Source organism: Coffea arabica, chromosome 4e, assembly GCF_036785885.1.
Source record: "Coffea arabica cultivar ET-39 chromosome 4e, Coffea Arabica ET-39 HiFi, whole genome shotgun sequence".
Lineage (NCBI taxonomy): Eukaryota > Viridiplantae > Streptophyta > Magnoliopsida > Gentianales > Rubiaceae > Coffea > Coffea arabica.
Window position 1 is genome coordinate 15551366 of NC_092317.1, and position 14156 is coordinate 15565521.

General features: G+C 31.7%; 1 non-coding gene across 1 annotated transcript; it reads left to right on the top strand.

Annotated features, from left to right (window-relative positions):
• Positions 1-8517: 8517 nt before the first annotated feature.
• On the top strand, positions 8518-8624 carry LOC113743107 (small nucleolar RNA R71). Its single transcript, XR_003460993.1, has one exon. It is a non-coding gene; the product is annotated as a small nucleolar RNA R71 (small nucleolar RNA).
• The last annotated feature ends 5532 nt before the right edge of the window (positions 8625-14156 follow it).

Genomic DNA, 14156 nt, shown 5'->3' on the forward strand with positions numbered 1-14156 from the left:
AGCAGTTTGTGTTAATTGCAGAAACCTCCCCTGAGCTTTTTAAAGTTCAAGTTATATCCACTCACATTTGAAAGTTACACTTTACGGTCTTTTTTAAAAAATATTACTCTTTAAAATTACCCTTTACAATCCTTTTAATGTTTAAGTATATACTAGTATTTTCTTATGAAAAATATTTAAATTGAATAAATTATCATAACTAGAAAATGTATTTAATTAATAATTTATCTAATTGCTATGATTATATACATCTATGATTGTATCACAATTTTCTAGATATAACAATATTACTTAGTGAAAAAAGATATGATCTTACCATTTCCTAATGATAAAACTATCAAAGTCTTATGTATGTGAGGGCTTGAATGTCTTTTTACACATCTCATACATGAAAAATCTAATCCACTTGTTTGACCTTTTGTCAACAAGAGGCAATTTGTATGTTTCTTTTTTTTATTATAGTGGCAATTTTCTGCTCAACCCCCGTGGGGAAACAATTCGTGATTAAGCCTTTATTTAGTTCTTCAAATTAGTTGCAATCTCTTTTTATCATTAATCAGAAATGAGAAATCGGATTGTCCTTTGCGTGTGTGTCGAGTGTTAACTATTGCTAGCTATAGTTATTAATTTCACATACGCTTTATGTTAGGTATTTTATGTTATACCTCAAGACATGGGATAATTATAGTACAAAAAATATATAATTCAAAACTTTAAAATTACCATTACTCTTGAAAATCTTTGAAAGTAAGATTGAATTTACTGCTCTGGACACGAGATTGTAGAAATCTTCTTTTTATTTATACCACATAAAAAAGTTACTTATTGGTTTTAAACAAGGAAAAATCGTTCAAAACGTCCCTCATATTTTATAAAATAACTTTTTTCATCCCTCATTTTTAAAAATATAATTTTACATCCTTTACAAATTCACATTGGCCAAATTTGGTCCCTACTTATGTTTCCGACTGGTTTTTGGTCTGAATTCACCATGTGCCTTGCACGTGATCATATTCTAAGGGCAAAATTGTCAAATCAAATTTTATATAATTCGATTCATAATCCCTCACATTTCATAAAATAAATTTTTTCGTTCCTTACATTTCACAAAATGAATTTTTTCATCCTTTATTGATCATGTGTTTGAATAATTTTTTTTAAATCCATATATATATCTATTTGATTTCACTTGAACAGTACGAATAGCATGTGAAATCAAATAGAGATATCTTACATACTATTCGTACAGCTCAAGTGAAATCAAATAGATATATACATGGGTTTAAAAAAATTATTTGTTTTTCACTTATATTCATTTTCTTTTACTCAAAATTTGAAAATAAAGAAGACATTTAATACTAAATATTATCGAGTGTTTATATCGAATTAAATTTGGATAGAAAAAGTAAACAAAAGAAAAGTATGACAAAAAGAAATAAATGATTGGCACTTTTAAATTTTAAGACAATCACAAGGCAAGTAATTCAATTGTTGGTTTTAAAAGTGTCGAGTAGAAATTTCAGATTTAAACTGAAATTTGTTAGCACAATTGTAGAATTCGAGTTATAACTCATTAATTAGATGACCTTATTATACAACTCAATAAATAAATTATTACCAAAAGAGAAAGGTCACAAATATTGAATAGGTTCAAATTGTGGAATCATATAAATATATACATGGGTTTCAAACAAAATTATTAGTTTTAAACCCCTATATATATTTATTGAATAGCATGTATATAACTACGATTAGCATGTTTAGATGAAATTCAATAGAGATAAATTACATGTTATTCATACTGTTCAGGTAAAATAAAAAAGCATGTGTAAAATGTTAGGGACGAAAAAATTTGTTTTGTGGAATGTGAGGGACTATGAATCAGATTATGTAAAAATTTGATTTGACAATTTTGCCTTTAAAAAATGATCACTTGCAAGTCATGTGGTGGATTCCGGCCAAAAACTAGTCGAAAACTTAAGGAGGAACCAAATTTGATCAATGTGAATTTGTAAGGGGCGTAAAATTATACTTTTAAAAGTGATAGACGAAAAAAGTCATTTTATAAAATGTGAGGGACGTTTTAAACGATTTTCCCTTTAACAAAAACAGAGAAAAGTAAAACTCTTTGGTGCCATTTCACAAACCTCAAACTTAAAGCTAAACACAAGTTAATATTCTTAGAAGCAAAACCGATCTTTTAAAATAATAATTGCATACTAAACTGCGGATAATGATGTTGATAATGATTTCACATACAGATTTCAAAGTGTTAGAAATTCAACAAGTGACCAAATATATAGCTAATATGACACTACTATGATGTTATGTTATACTTAATATACTTATAATATAAGAACTACATAAAACGTCAAGAAAATTAAGTTTTACAGAAACAATTTGTTATTTTCATTCTGAACAAGGTGAAGATAATACAAGAGCACGTACTCCTATCTAAAAAGCTTGTTCGTAAGAGAATTCTTTCATATGCCTCTTCTCCATTCAAAACTACTAGTATAAATCTTTATATAGATCCCAAAAAATTGAATCTTCTACTAGGCTGCATTCTGATGGATGGATTTGAATCATGAAAGGTTCAAATCCTTTGTAAGTGAATCATCACATTGAGAAAAAGAAAAGGTTTGAGTCAAAGATATCAAATTCATTGTAAACTCCATTGTCTGGATTAATTTCAATTAGGAATTTCAAATTCTTATTTTATTAAACAAAAAAATAAGTTTTAATTCTATTAGATATGCATTTAATATATTTATTGTAGTGTCTCATGTTCTTATGTATGGATGTCCAGTTACTAATTTACCTATAGTAAAGATATTTTTAAATTCTCTAGATTATAATAAAAGAAATTGTTATCTACCAAATTCTTTTCTTACTATTACTCATCCAATTTTTTTATTGGTACCTATTCACAATACTGCTATCCATTATATTACCCATTCCAAAAATCAAAACTTAGCATTGAACATTGGCTTAATACATTTATAAGTTTAATTAACTTATGTTTGTGAAAACTTTATCATTTGCAATCAGTAATTATTCCAATAGTTTCTTCTACTAATAACTTGGAAGGAGTAAAGGGAACACGAGCACATTTCTTATAGACAACCACGGCTTTATTCATGAATTTATATATCAAATAAGAGTACCTTCACGTATAAGCTATCTAAGTTCAAAGGAGTTTCACAATATAAACAAACTAATCTACTTCATAAAAAATTTAATCTCACATTTCTTTTAAAAATCTACGAATTATATATTTATCTGATCTTTAGCTAGAAGTATCCATAAATTATAAGGATTAGACTAGGTCTAATATCATTCTGTTAATATTCTAATTTTAGTAAATGGCATTTAGTAGAAACCAACAATAATAGTTCTTGTAAAAAGGCTAATCCATGCCATATGAGATGCACTTTGTAAATAAAAGAGGGGTTAATTCCACTTTGTCCCCCCAAACTTTGGACGATTATCCACTTAAGTCCCTAAACTTCAAAATGGGACACTTAAGTCTCTAAACTTATAAATAACTCCCACTTAAGGAATATTGTTAACAAATCCTGAATGCCGTTGGTGGTCAAAGTGTCCCATTTTATAAGGGTTTAGGGATTTAAGTGTCCCATTTTATAAGTTCAGGGACTTAAGTGGGAGGTATTTATAAGTTTAGGGACTTAAGTGTCCCATTTTGAAGTTTAGGGACTTAAGTGGATAATCGTCCAAAGTTTGGGGGGACAAAGTGGAATTAACCCATAAAAGAGTAAGAACTAATTTTGTTGTGTTTTTTGGGATATAAAACAATTGCAAATATAGAAATAAAACAAATGCAGGATACAATCACAATAAAGTTTGTGAAGGAGTCGAAGATCATTTGTGAAAGAGTTGAATATGATCTTGATTATTTATTACCATAGAAATAGCAAAAAGATAGAATTCTTATGTCAGAACAAGCACTGAAACACACAAAAATTTGCAGAATCAATGTCTCAAAAAAGTTCCAAATATACATTTGGTTGTTCATAAATGTTAGCTATCATTGATTAGTGTTTATTTTATGTATTTTTGTTATGTTAAAGAGTGTTTTTAGTATGATTTTTAGGATGAGGTGTTGTGTTCTGTGCCCTCTTGAAAAAAAAAGGTTTGTGAATAATTCCCATTTTAAGGTTTGTGAAGCTGAATATTTCATTTCGAAGGAAGAACTTCTCCAAGATGACTATATAAGTTAATCATTTGAAAAATTAGGTGAGGTAGAGAGCTTATATTTGATATGTTAAATTTTGGGAATAATTACCTCTCTTTTACATTGTATGATGAATATTGTGGGTACTATGAAATGTTGTATAATGAAGGTTTGCCAAGTTGAAAGCGATTGAATTTCAAGTTCACCTGATCCATTTCCCCTCTTAATTCGTCGTTGGTTGACAAGCAATGATTTAAGTGTGAGGGAGCTTGTTAAGTGTTTATTTTACATATTTTTGTTATGTTAAAGAGTGTGTTTTTAGTATGATTTTTAGGATGAGGTGTGTTTTATGCCCTTTTAAGTGAATATTACTAAAACTGCTAAATTAATGGTCAAAACATGCAATTGAGGAGATTAATGCATAATCTATTGTGTTTTTGTAGGTTTTGATTCGTTTGATCTGGATTCAGAATGATTGACGTTTGTTGAAAGTTAAAATCAAAGAAGAGTCGAGTCCAAGAACTGAAGAATTGAAGGTGTGTATGAAATCAAATGTCGAAAAATAGGGAAAGATCATCCAAGTTCGGATTTGAATAGAAAAGATTAGATTTGACCTCGGATAAACTTCCACAGCCAGAGGTCTTATTTGAGAGGAGAACCAAACTTGGATTTTACTTGCTACAGGTCTCGGATCCTAATTGTGTAGTGAAAATATAAAAAAAAAAGATCCGAGGGGTGTTTTGAACTATCCGATCTCGGATCGTGCCCTTGAATCTGAATGGCGGCTCTGCAACTTGCAGAACAACTTGTGGACATTTCACACTTGTTTTGTGACTCTTCTCTCGGAAAAAAATTTTTGGTTGGCTAGCCATTTCTTGTACTATGACCACTTGAACAAGCAATAGATGGATTCCAAGAAACACACTTTTGTGAAAGAAAAAGGAGGGAACAAAAAAGGGAGGACACAATCACAAAAAAGAGGGGAGAAGAGAGAAAAGAGGATTTTTCTCTAGTTTTTCTCTCTAGTTTTAGTTTTTAGTCTAGTTTTCTTATTTCTTCAGAGAAACTCGAAAAATACTTGATGTCATCAAATATTTGAGTGGCTATGAAGTTGATGAAGCTTGGAGATCTTATTTCTTCACTTGAATGAGCAATTCTTCCTCTCTTTTCTCTTTATTTGTTTGAAAGATGTTTGGTTTCATAAAAGTTATAAGTTTTATTATGAAATACACTATGTGTAACTGGATCTTTTTGTTCTAGGGTAGATGAAACTATTTATGCTTTGATTATTGTTATATCTTATACTTGTTAATTCACTTGTTCATGCTTTAACACTTGTGAATACTTGATCACCATTAGCAAACCATTAAGTTGTTGTTAATCTATGAATATAGTTGACAATGATGGAAAATGAATGAGTGGAACTTAAGGAGTAGGCATACGAAAGTAGTGATGCACTTAGATGAATTTGCATGACATTTCTTGTGCTTGATCTAGTTGATACTAGAGATTTCACCGTAATAGTAGGGAAACTTATGCATTAACTAATTCAGATTCATGGATGAAAGCGAGTTCCGATTTATTGGCGAAAGCGAGTTCCGATACATCATTTAGCACACACTATAGAAGGAATAATTTCATCATTTACCAAGAATAACTGGTATATTAACATCCTCCTCCATATCTAGAACAACAAAATCAACGGGGATGATAAATTTTTGTACTTTAATTAGCACATTTTCAATAATACCCAATAGATATCTAAAGGCCTATTAACCAATTGCAGGAAGATGTTAGTTCGCTTTAATTCATTCAATCTCAATTGTTTAGCCACGGTTAAAGGGATCAATAATACACTAGTACCAAGGTCACATAAAAATTTAGAAAACTCTACATTACCAATAGTGTAAGAAACCGTGAAACTCTCAACATCCTTTAACTTTGGTAGCAGTTTATTTTGTATAATGACACTACATTCCTCGGTTAATGCAATAGTCTTGCAATCCTTCAATTTTCTCTTTTTGATCATTATTTCCTTGAGAAACTTTGCATAAGAGGGAATCTGTAAAATAGTATCAACAAATAGAATGTTAATATGTAATTACTTAAAAATGTTAACGAACTTCTCAAATTCTTTGTCAACTCATGATGGTTTCAATCTATGTGAAAATGGAACCGGTGGAGGGATAAGTAAGTGCTACGAAATTGATGGTTCATTCATTTCTACAGCTTCCTTCCCTACCTCCCTCTCCTCTCTATTTTTCTTTGCTTTTTCTTGTTCAAACACATTTTCATTTTCTATCTCCATTTTAGCTCTTTGAGGTTCACTTAATTACTTACTACTATGGAGAGTTATAACCTTCATATGCTCTCTTGGATTAACCTCAGTTTTGTTCAGTAGCTCCCCTTGATTCCTATTGTTTATCACACTGGCTATTTGACCAAATTGGATCTCTACATTTCTATACATATTGGTAATTTGGTCAATTCTCCGCTTGATTCTTTCAAACTTTTGCATATTGGCATTAGCTAGTTTTTCAATCTTGTCATTATACATTCGCTAACTTCTCGATTGCCAATTTTCATGACGGTTTACTCTCCGTTGGTGGTTGTCTAAGTTGAAAATCAAGTGGATTAGCAGCCCTTGGTTGGTTCCCTTGTTCCTTCCACCCAAATTTTGGATAATTTCACCATTTTAGATTGTAGGTATTGGAGTATGGGTTGTTTTAAGGTTGCCGGTTGTAGTTATTTAGGTATTGTATCTGTTCTACACTAAAACAATTAGAATCATCATATTCACCATCACATAAATTACATAAAGCAACAACTATCTCTTGACTTGAACTAGCCCCAATTTGCCGATCAAACATTTTTACTACATTATTCATTTTGGCATTCAACATGTTTAAACTATCAAGTTCAAACATACATGCGTGTCTTCTCGTGTTACTACGCTCATTGATCCATTGATAATTATTGGAAAATTTGTCAAATTGGTCCCTAACATTTACCAAAAATACTTTTTTAGTCCCTAACATATAAAATCAGCCAAAATTGTCCCTCACATTTAAATTGTGATCCAATTTGGTCCTAATGCTCGTTTTTGCTCATTTCTCTGGCTAAAAATAGTACGCCTCTCTCACACGGTCATATTTTTAGGGGCAAAACTGGAAAATCCATTTCATTACCGGTTGAAAGAAGCCATCTTTCCTTTATCTAATCGCCTTACTAACCCATTGAAATTGAAGAGGGAAAACACAGTAGCAAGAAATTGGGAAGAAGAAGCTGACCTTTGAAGAGTAAAATGGAGGAGGTGCAAGGAAATTTATTCTTTGGAAGGGTGCAAGGAAATCTCCTTGGAATGGTGCAAGAGGGAACAAGTGTGCAAGGAAATGGAATCTCAAATTTCTCAACTGATACACAAGGAGATTAATCCCGTTGATCCTCAAGTCCGAGAAACTTATATCCATGTCCTGACAGCTTCAAAGTTATCAAGATCCTCACACACTTTAGAGCTGGAGAAGAATAAGCATCTATTGGCCAAATTTATTGATTGTCTCCTATATAATGTTATGGAGCTACAAGAACATTTTCCCAGTTTCTCGGTTCTGGTGAAGGATCAAATGCTAATACTCCACGAGGGAGTAAGGTTCCTGAGAGTTCTCTTCAGGCAGCAGCAAGAGAAATTTGACGGGCTACATGATCAAATGAAGGATCTAATTGGATTTGTGGCCTGTGATGCAGGAATTGTGATTTTACCCCTTTCAGCAACAGAAATGAAAGAAGATTTAGCCAAGGTTGCGCTTTTTCATCTGGTCAAAGCGCTCAAGTTCATTATGGCAGAATTACACTTTCAAGTTATGCTTGTTAATTAGGGGATGCAATTTAGGGTTTTTTGAAACTGTAATTTGAGGGAGAAAGGTGAAAAGGGGGTGGTGGTCCCCTATCCTTTTACTTTCAACCGGTAATGAAATGGGTTTTCCAGTTTTGCCCCTAAAAATATGACCATGTGAGAGAAGCGTGCTATTTTTAGTCAGAAAAATAAGCAAAAACGAGCATTAGGACCAAATTGGATCACAATTTAAATGTGAGGGACAATTTTGGCTGATTTTATATGTTAGGGACTAAAAAAGTGTTTTTGGTAAATGTTAGGGACAAATTTGGCAAATTTCCCATAATTATTTGCAGCCATCTTCTCAATCAAATGTTGAACTTCCTCAGCCAACTTACCCAGCAATGCATCTTTAGCCGCTGTATCCCTATGAATCTTGGTCGTATATATGAATCTGTTGTAAAACGTTTAAACCACGAGCCAATCAAACAAACCATGATGTGGATATTTATATAAAAACTCCCGAAAATGCTCCTAAGTTTTATATAAAGACTCTCCGTCCTGTTGAAAAAATCTAGTTATATCCATACAGAGTTTAACAATTTTGCCTGGTAAAAAAATTTATTTAGAAATGTCTTGGACAAATCAGCCCCAGATATGAAAATATTAAGAGAGTGTGATTATAATCAAACTTTGGCCTTGTCCTTTAAAAAAAAGGAAACAATCTAAAGTTAATTGCATCATCACTAACTCCATTAAATTTAATTGTATCACATATTTTCAAAAAATGTAGAGAAATGGGAATTCAAATCTTCAGTAGCATTATCTCCATATTGAGATTGTTGCATCATTCAAATTAGTGCAGGTTTAAATTCAAAATTATTAGTATTTACGATAGATCTTGCAATGCTCATTTGTAGTTCATTCCCTTCGGGCAATGCAAAGTTCCTTAAAAATCGTCTATTCCTTTCGTCCGTCATTGTATCAATTAGAGGAAGTTCAATGAAAATTTCTTTTTCTTCTTGGTTTTTCACGATATCTTGCAGTGTTTGCCTTCTTCGTCTCCTTAGAATTCTTTCAATTTCGGAAACCAATAAAACTGTTCCACGAAGAGTTCAGTGCATGCACAACTAGGATCACAAATAAGAGAAGTTAACTATAAATTAAACAAACTAGATAAAATAAAAATTACTCTATTCACTAACTAAAAGATATTCACAATATACCATAATGTCTACAGTAATAAAGATTGTTTTAGCCATAATATTGCCGTGGTTCTTCAATAACGGCGCCAAAAACTTGACGAGAATTATACCTGCACTCTAATTTTAAACCTTCTCTATTATTTATATCATATATTATAGTGGCCCAAAATGTGTTGACAAGATCTTAGCTAGTGGGATCTAAAGTCATTGTTTACACCGATCATGTGACAATCAAATATCTTTTGAACAAGAAAGATGTAAAGTCTCGACTAATTAGATGAATTTTATTATTGCAGTAATTTGATTTGGAGATCAAAGATAAGAAGGGATCTAAAAATCTTGTAGTGGATCATCTTTCCCAATTCGAGAGTATGCCACAAGAGTATCAAATTCCTATTAAAGAAGAATTTTTGGATGAGTTTTTATTGGCGATTCAAAAATCACCTTGGTATGTCGACTTGGTTAATTACTTGATTAGAGAGGTGATACCAAGTAATTTGACTTTTCACAAAAGGAAAAAATTCATACATGATGCCAAATATTATTTTTGGGAGGAACCATTTTTCTATAAAATATTGTGCAGATGGTATAATTAGAAGATGTGTTCCGGAAGAAGAGTTACATAGTAATTTAATGCATTGTCATAACTTTGAGACAGGAGAACATTTTAGCACAACTAAAATCGTAGTAAAGGTATGACAATCAAATTTTTATTGGCCTACCATGTACCAATATGCTAGAAATTTTGTCAAGTTGTAATCAATGTCAAAGAATCGGCAATAATTTTAGGAATAATGAAATGTCTTTAACTACATACATGGAGGTTGAATTATTTGATATTTGGGGCATAAAGTTCATGGGACCATTTCCTAGTTCTTTTAATAATTAGTACATTCTTTTATAGTTGATTATGTTTCTAAATAAGTGGAAGCCATTGTTTCACCTACTAACGATGCTAAAATTGTGTTTGAATTCCTTAAAAGAAACATATTTTATAGGCTTGTTGTCCCAAAAGCTATTTAAGCGACGAAAGTAAATATTTTTATAATAAACCATTTGACACTTTGTTGGTTAAATATGGATGCAGACATAAAATATCACTTTCTTATCATTCTCAAGCCAATGCGCAAATTGAGTTGGCGAATCGAAAGATTAACCTTATTTTGGAAAAAACTATGAATAAATCAAGAAAAGATTGATCAAAAAAGTTAGATGATACTTTGTGGGCGTATAGGATAACATTTAAAACACCATTGGCAATGTCACTATATAGATTTGTTTATAAAAAAATATGTTATTTACATGTAAACATAGAGTATAAAACTTATTAGACCATTGAGGCTATTAATCTCAATTTTAAACTTGCAGGTGAAAAGGGATTACTCAAATTTAGTGGATTGGAGGAGTTGCGCTTAACTTTGTATGAAAATGTCAAGATTTACACATGACAAACGAACATATCCTCCCAAGCACTTTGAGGATGGTCACAGGGTGTTATTGTATAATTTACGGCTTAAATTATTCTTGAACAAGCTCAAATCTAGATATTATGGTCTATTTGAAGTAGTTCAAGTCTTTCCTTGTAGAATGGTGAAAATTAAAGGTGAAAATGGCACCATATTCAAAGTGAATGATCAAAAATTGAAATTTTATTTGGTCGAACAAAGGGTTCCTAAAAGAGTAGTCTACTTTTTAGGAGACTCATCTAATCAACCAAAATGAATTGTGAAAGTCGAGTTCAACAACTATAAACAAAGCGCTTGTTGGGAGGTAAACCTACAATTCCTTTAGTTTTAGTTTGCTTTTAGTGTACTTTTTGTTGTTTGGTTTGATTTTTGATTTAGTGTGTTTATTGGTTTGTAGGAGACGCAACGTTAAATAAACAATTGTTCATAAGGAGTGGAGACCAATGTGAAAAAGGGAACCTTAACCTTGATTTTTGAGTTTACAATGCTTAATTTCTTGATATGAGGTTAAGGTAGTCATTTGCATGAAAATGAAGTGAATTTAAGTATTTAAGTGTGTTCATGACTTATTTGCACTTTTTTAAACCATTTGAACACTATCACGTGCATTGGAAGTGTCGAGTGGACTTTTTTTATCCAAAAACCTCAACCCTCAATTTGCGTTCTATGTTTGCATTCTTTTGGACCATTTGAATACTATCATGTGTGTCGCGCCTTATTTTTAAATGAAAAATAAATGTGTTTAGGAAAATGGATTTTTGATTAATTTTTGATTGAAAAATGAATTTTTGATTTATTTTGAGTAAAAAGGAGTTTTTGATTTTTTTAGAAAATAAATAAAGAGAATGGGCCTAAATGGGACTTAAAGTGCGACGATTTTGACCCAACAATAATAGTTTAAAAAGAATTTTTAATAAAAATAGGAGTCGCCACTTAGTATTGAGTTAAGGTGTACCAAATTATCTAAAATGAATTTTTAAAGAAAAAAGATAAAAAAACCCTTTTTAAACGACTCCAAATTTTCGAAAAACAAGAGAAAGGTGTCAGGAGTCACATTTGAAGAAAGGAAAGGCAAGGATAAAATCCAAAACACCCTTTCAACCTAATCAAGACTAGTTGCGTGATTTAGTCAAAAATTTTCTTATTTTTTAATCTAAGAATTTATCATATTTGGATGTCACTATATGGATGCAAATCTAGACCTAGTGGTTATCAGAAAGGTCAATATGTCTTTTCAAAACTTGATTGGTGCTAATCGCATTAATTGCGATATCCAAAAAAGGGACTCTTTGAAGAGGTCACGAAATTTGCAAAAGATGAGATTCGAAAAAAAGAAAGAAAGGAAAATAATAATATACAAATGACCTAAGGGAATGCATCATACTTTACTCCTATTCGTGACTTTAATTTTCCCTTTAATAGAGGGAATGCGAGCATGTTAAGGCTAGAAAGCCACACTTGTCCATATCCCATATTCGAGGGGTACTTTCCCGAATCTAATCAAGCAAAATGTGCTAACCTAGTTCTAATTCTTAAATGGAATGCAAGTCTAATGTCATGTTTTCACACATAGAGGCAAGGGATATACATATAGGGGAAATATGGGATAAGGGATATACATATAAAGGAAATGTTATGCAAAATGATAAAACCCTAAAAAGTAGAAAATATGCATGCAAATGTAGTGATTGTCATACAAACATGATCTAGTGCATAGATGGTCCCTAAGGATCTAGCATTGGACTAATCCATATTTATAAGTTTTCACTACCATTGGACTAGCGAGAAAACGGGAACAAGGGCCACAACTAGTGCTGGACTAGTGTGGTATAAAAAAAAAGGGCCACAACTAGCGTTGGACTAGTGTGGTGATGTCATGCATTTATTATAATCAAATAAATCATGTAAAACATGATAAAAGCAAATAAACACATAAATCACATATAGCACATTGCATATAAGCATGATATCTAGATGTAAGACCCTAAAAAAGCGAGTAACACGTAAACACATAAGCATGCAAAACACACAAGGCAAATAAAGCAAATAAAACCCTAACTATTACATTTGGAGGCTCTAACTACAATCTAAAGGGGTAAAGAAAAATAAAATAATAACCTAACTATTATAATTTTGGTGTTTAATTGCCTTCCAAATAATTAAAAATTAAATTAAAATAAATATACAAAATCAAAACAATTAAAGTGACTAAATAAATAAATGGGTTAATTCCACTTTGTCCCCCCAAACTTTGGACGATTACCCACTTAAGTCCCTAAACTTCAAAATGGGACACTTAAGTCCCTAAACTTATATCTAAGTGTATTGATCTAATATTTTATCAACAAATCTAATAAATCTAAGTGTAGTGCTTGGTGTATTGATCTTCTTTGGAAAGGGAGTGTGTGCGAGTTGTTTATTTCAAGAATAGGCTGGATCCAACTAGCTGTACCCCCTTTTCGTTATAACTAGGAAAGAAAGGAAAAAGAAGGGTACATGATCTCGCGAATTACTTCGGAATAAATTAAGAAATTCTATGTAAGAATCATAAAATATCTCCCACTTAAGAAAAATTGTTAACAAATCCTGAATGCCGTTGGTGGTCGAAGTGTCCCATTTTATAAGGGTTTAAGGATTAAAGTGTCCCATTTTATAAGTTCAGGGACTTAAGTGGGAGGTATTTATAAGTTTAGGGACTTAAGTGTCCAATTTTGAAGTTTAGGGACTTAAGTGGATAATCGTCCAAAGTTTGGGGGGACAAAGTGGAATTAACCCTAAATAAATTAAATAAAAACATTCAAAAGGCATGCAATTACATACATAAAAGTCACATAAGGGGTGCATAGAATCAAGTAAAATCAAAATAAAGAGTAGAGTATATTTCTCTTGAATTTGTAACCTAATGAAATGGAGTTTCCCTTATTTACTGTGACAGCCCCACCTTCCCCTAAGGCGGACCAAATGGACTAGCAGACTGCCTGGCCAACTCTCGCCAGAACTACTAGGACAAAATTTACACAATCTAAATATAATACTGCACTTAAACGATTCTACCACCATAGAGAAAGAACAATTCCAAGCCAAAACAACACATGAACATTACTAAATACTTTAATATATCCAAGGTTGCAACTTTACAGATCAAAAGGAAATGTTCGATCAAGATACATGTAAGGTTTTCCACCCATCGAGGAGCTATACAAAAGAAAATTTAAACTAGCTTAACTCATGCTTTAAAGCTCCATAACCTTCAAAAGATATTCCCTGTAAGGAAAACAAAATCAACAAGGTGAGTTTTCGCCCAATGAGGTACCATCACGCAAGTAAACAAAATTCACATAAACACAAAGTTGTTCAATCCAAATACGTTCAATAAATGAATCAACTAGCATCACATTTCAATAAAGATTTCTAAAGGATACGGTCGGCTCTCAAGAGCTCTTTTCCTGGCTTGCCGT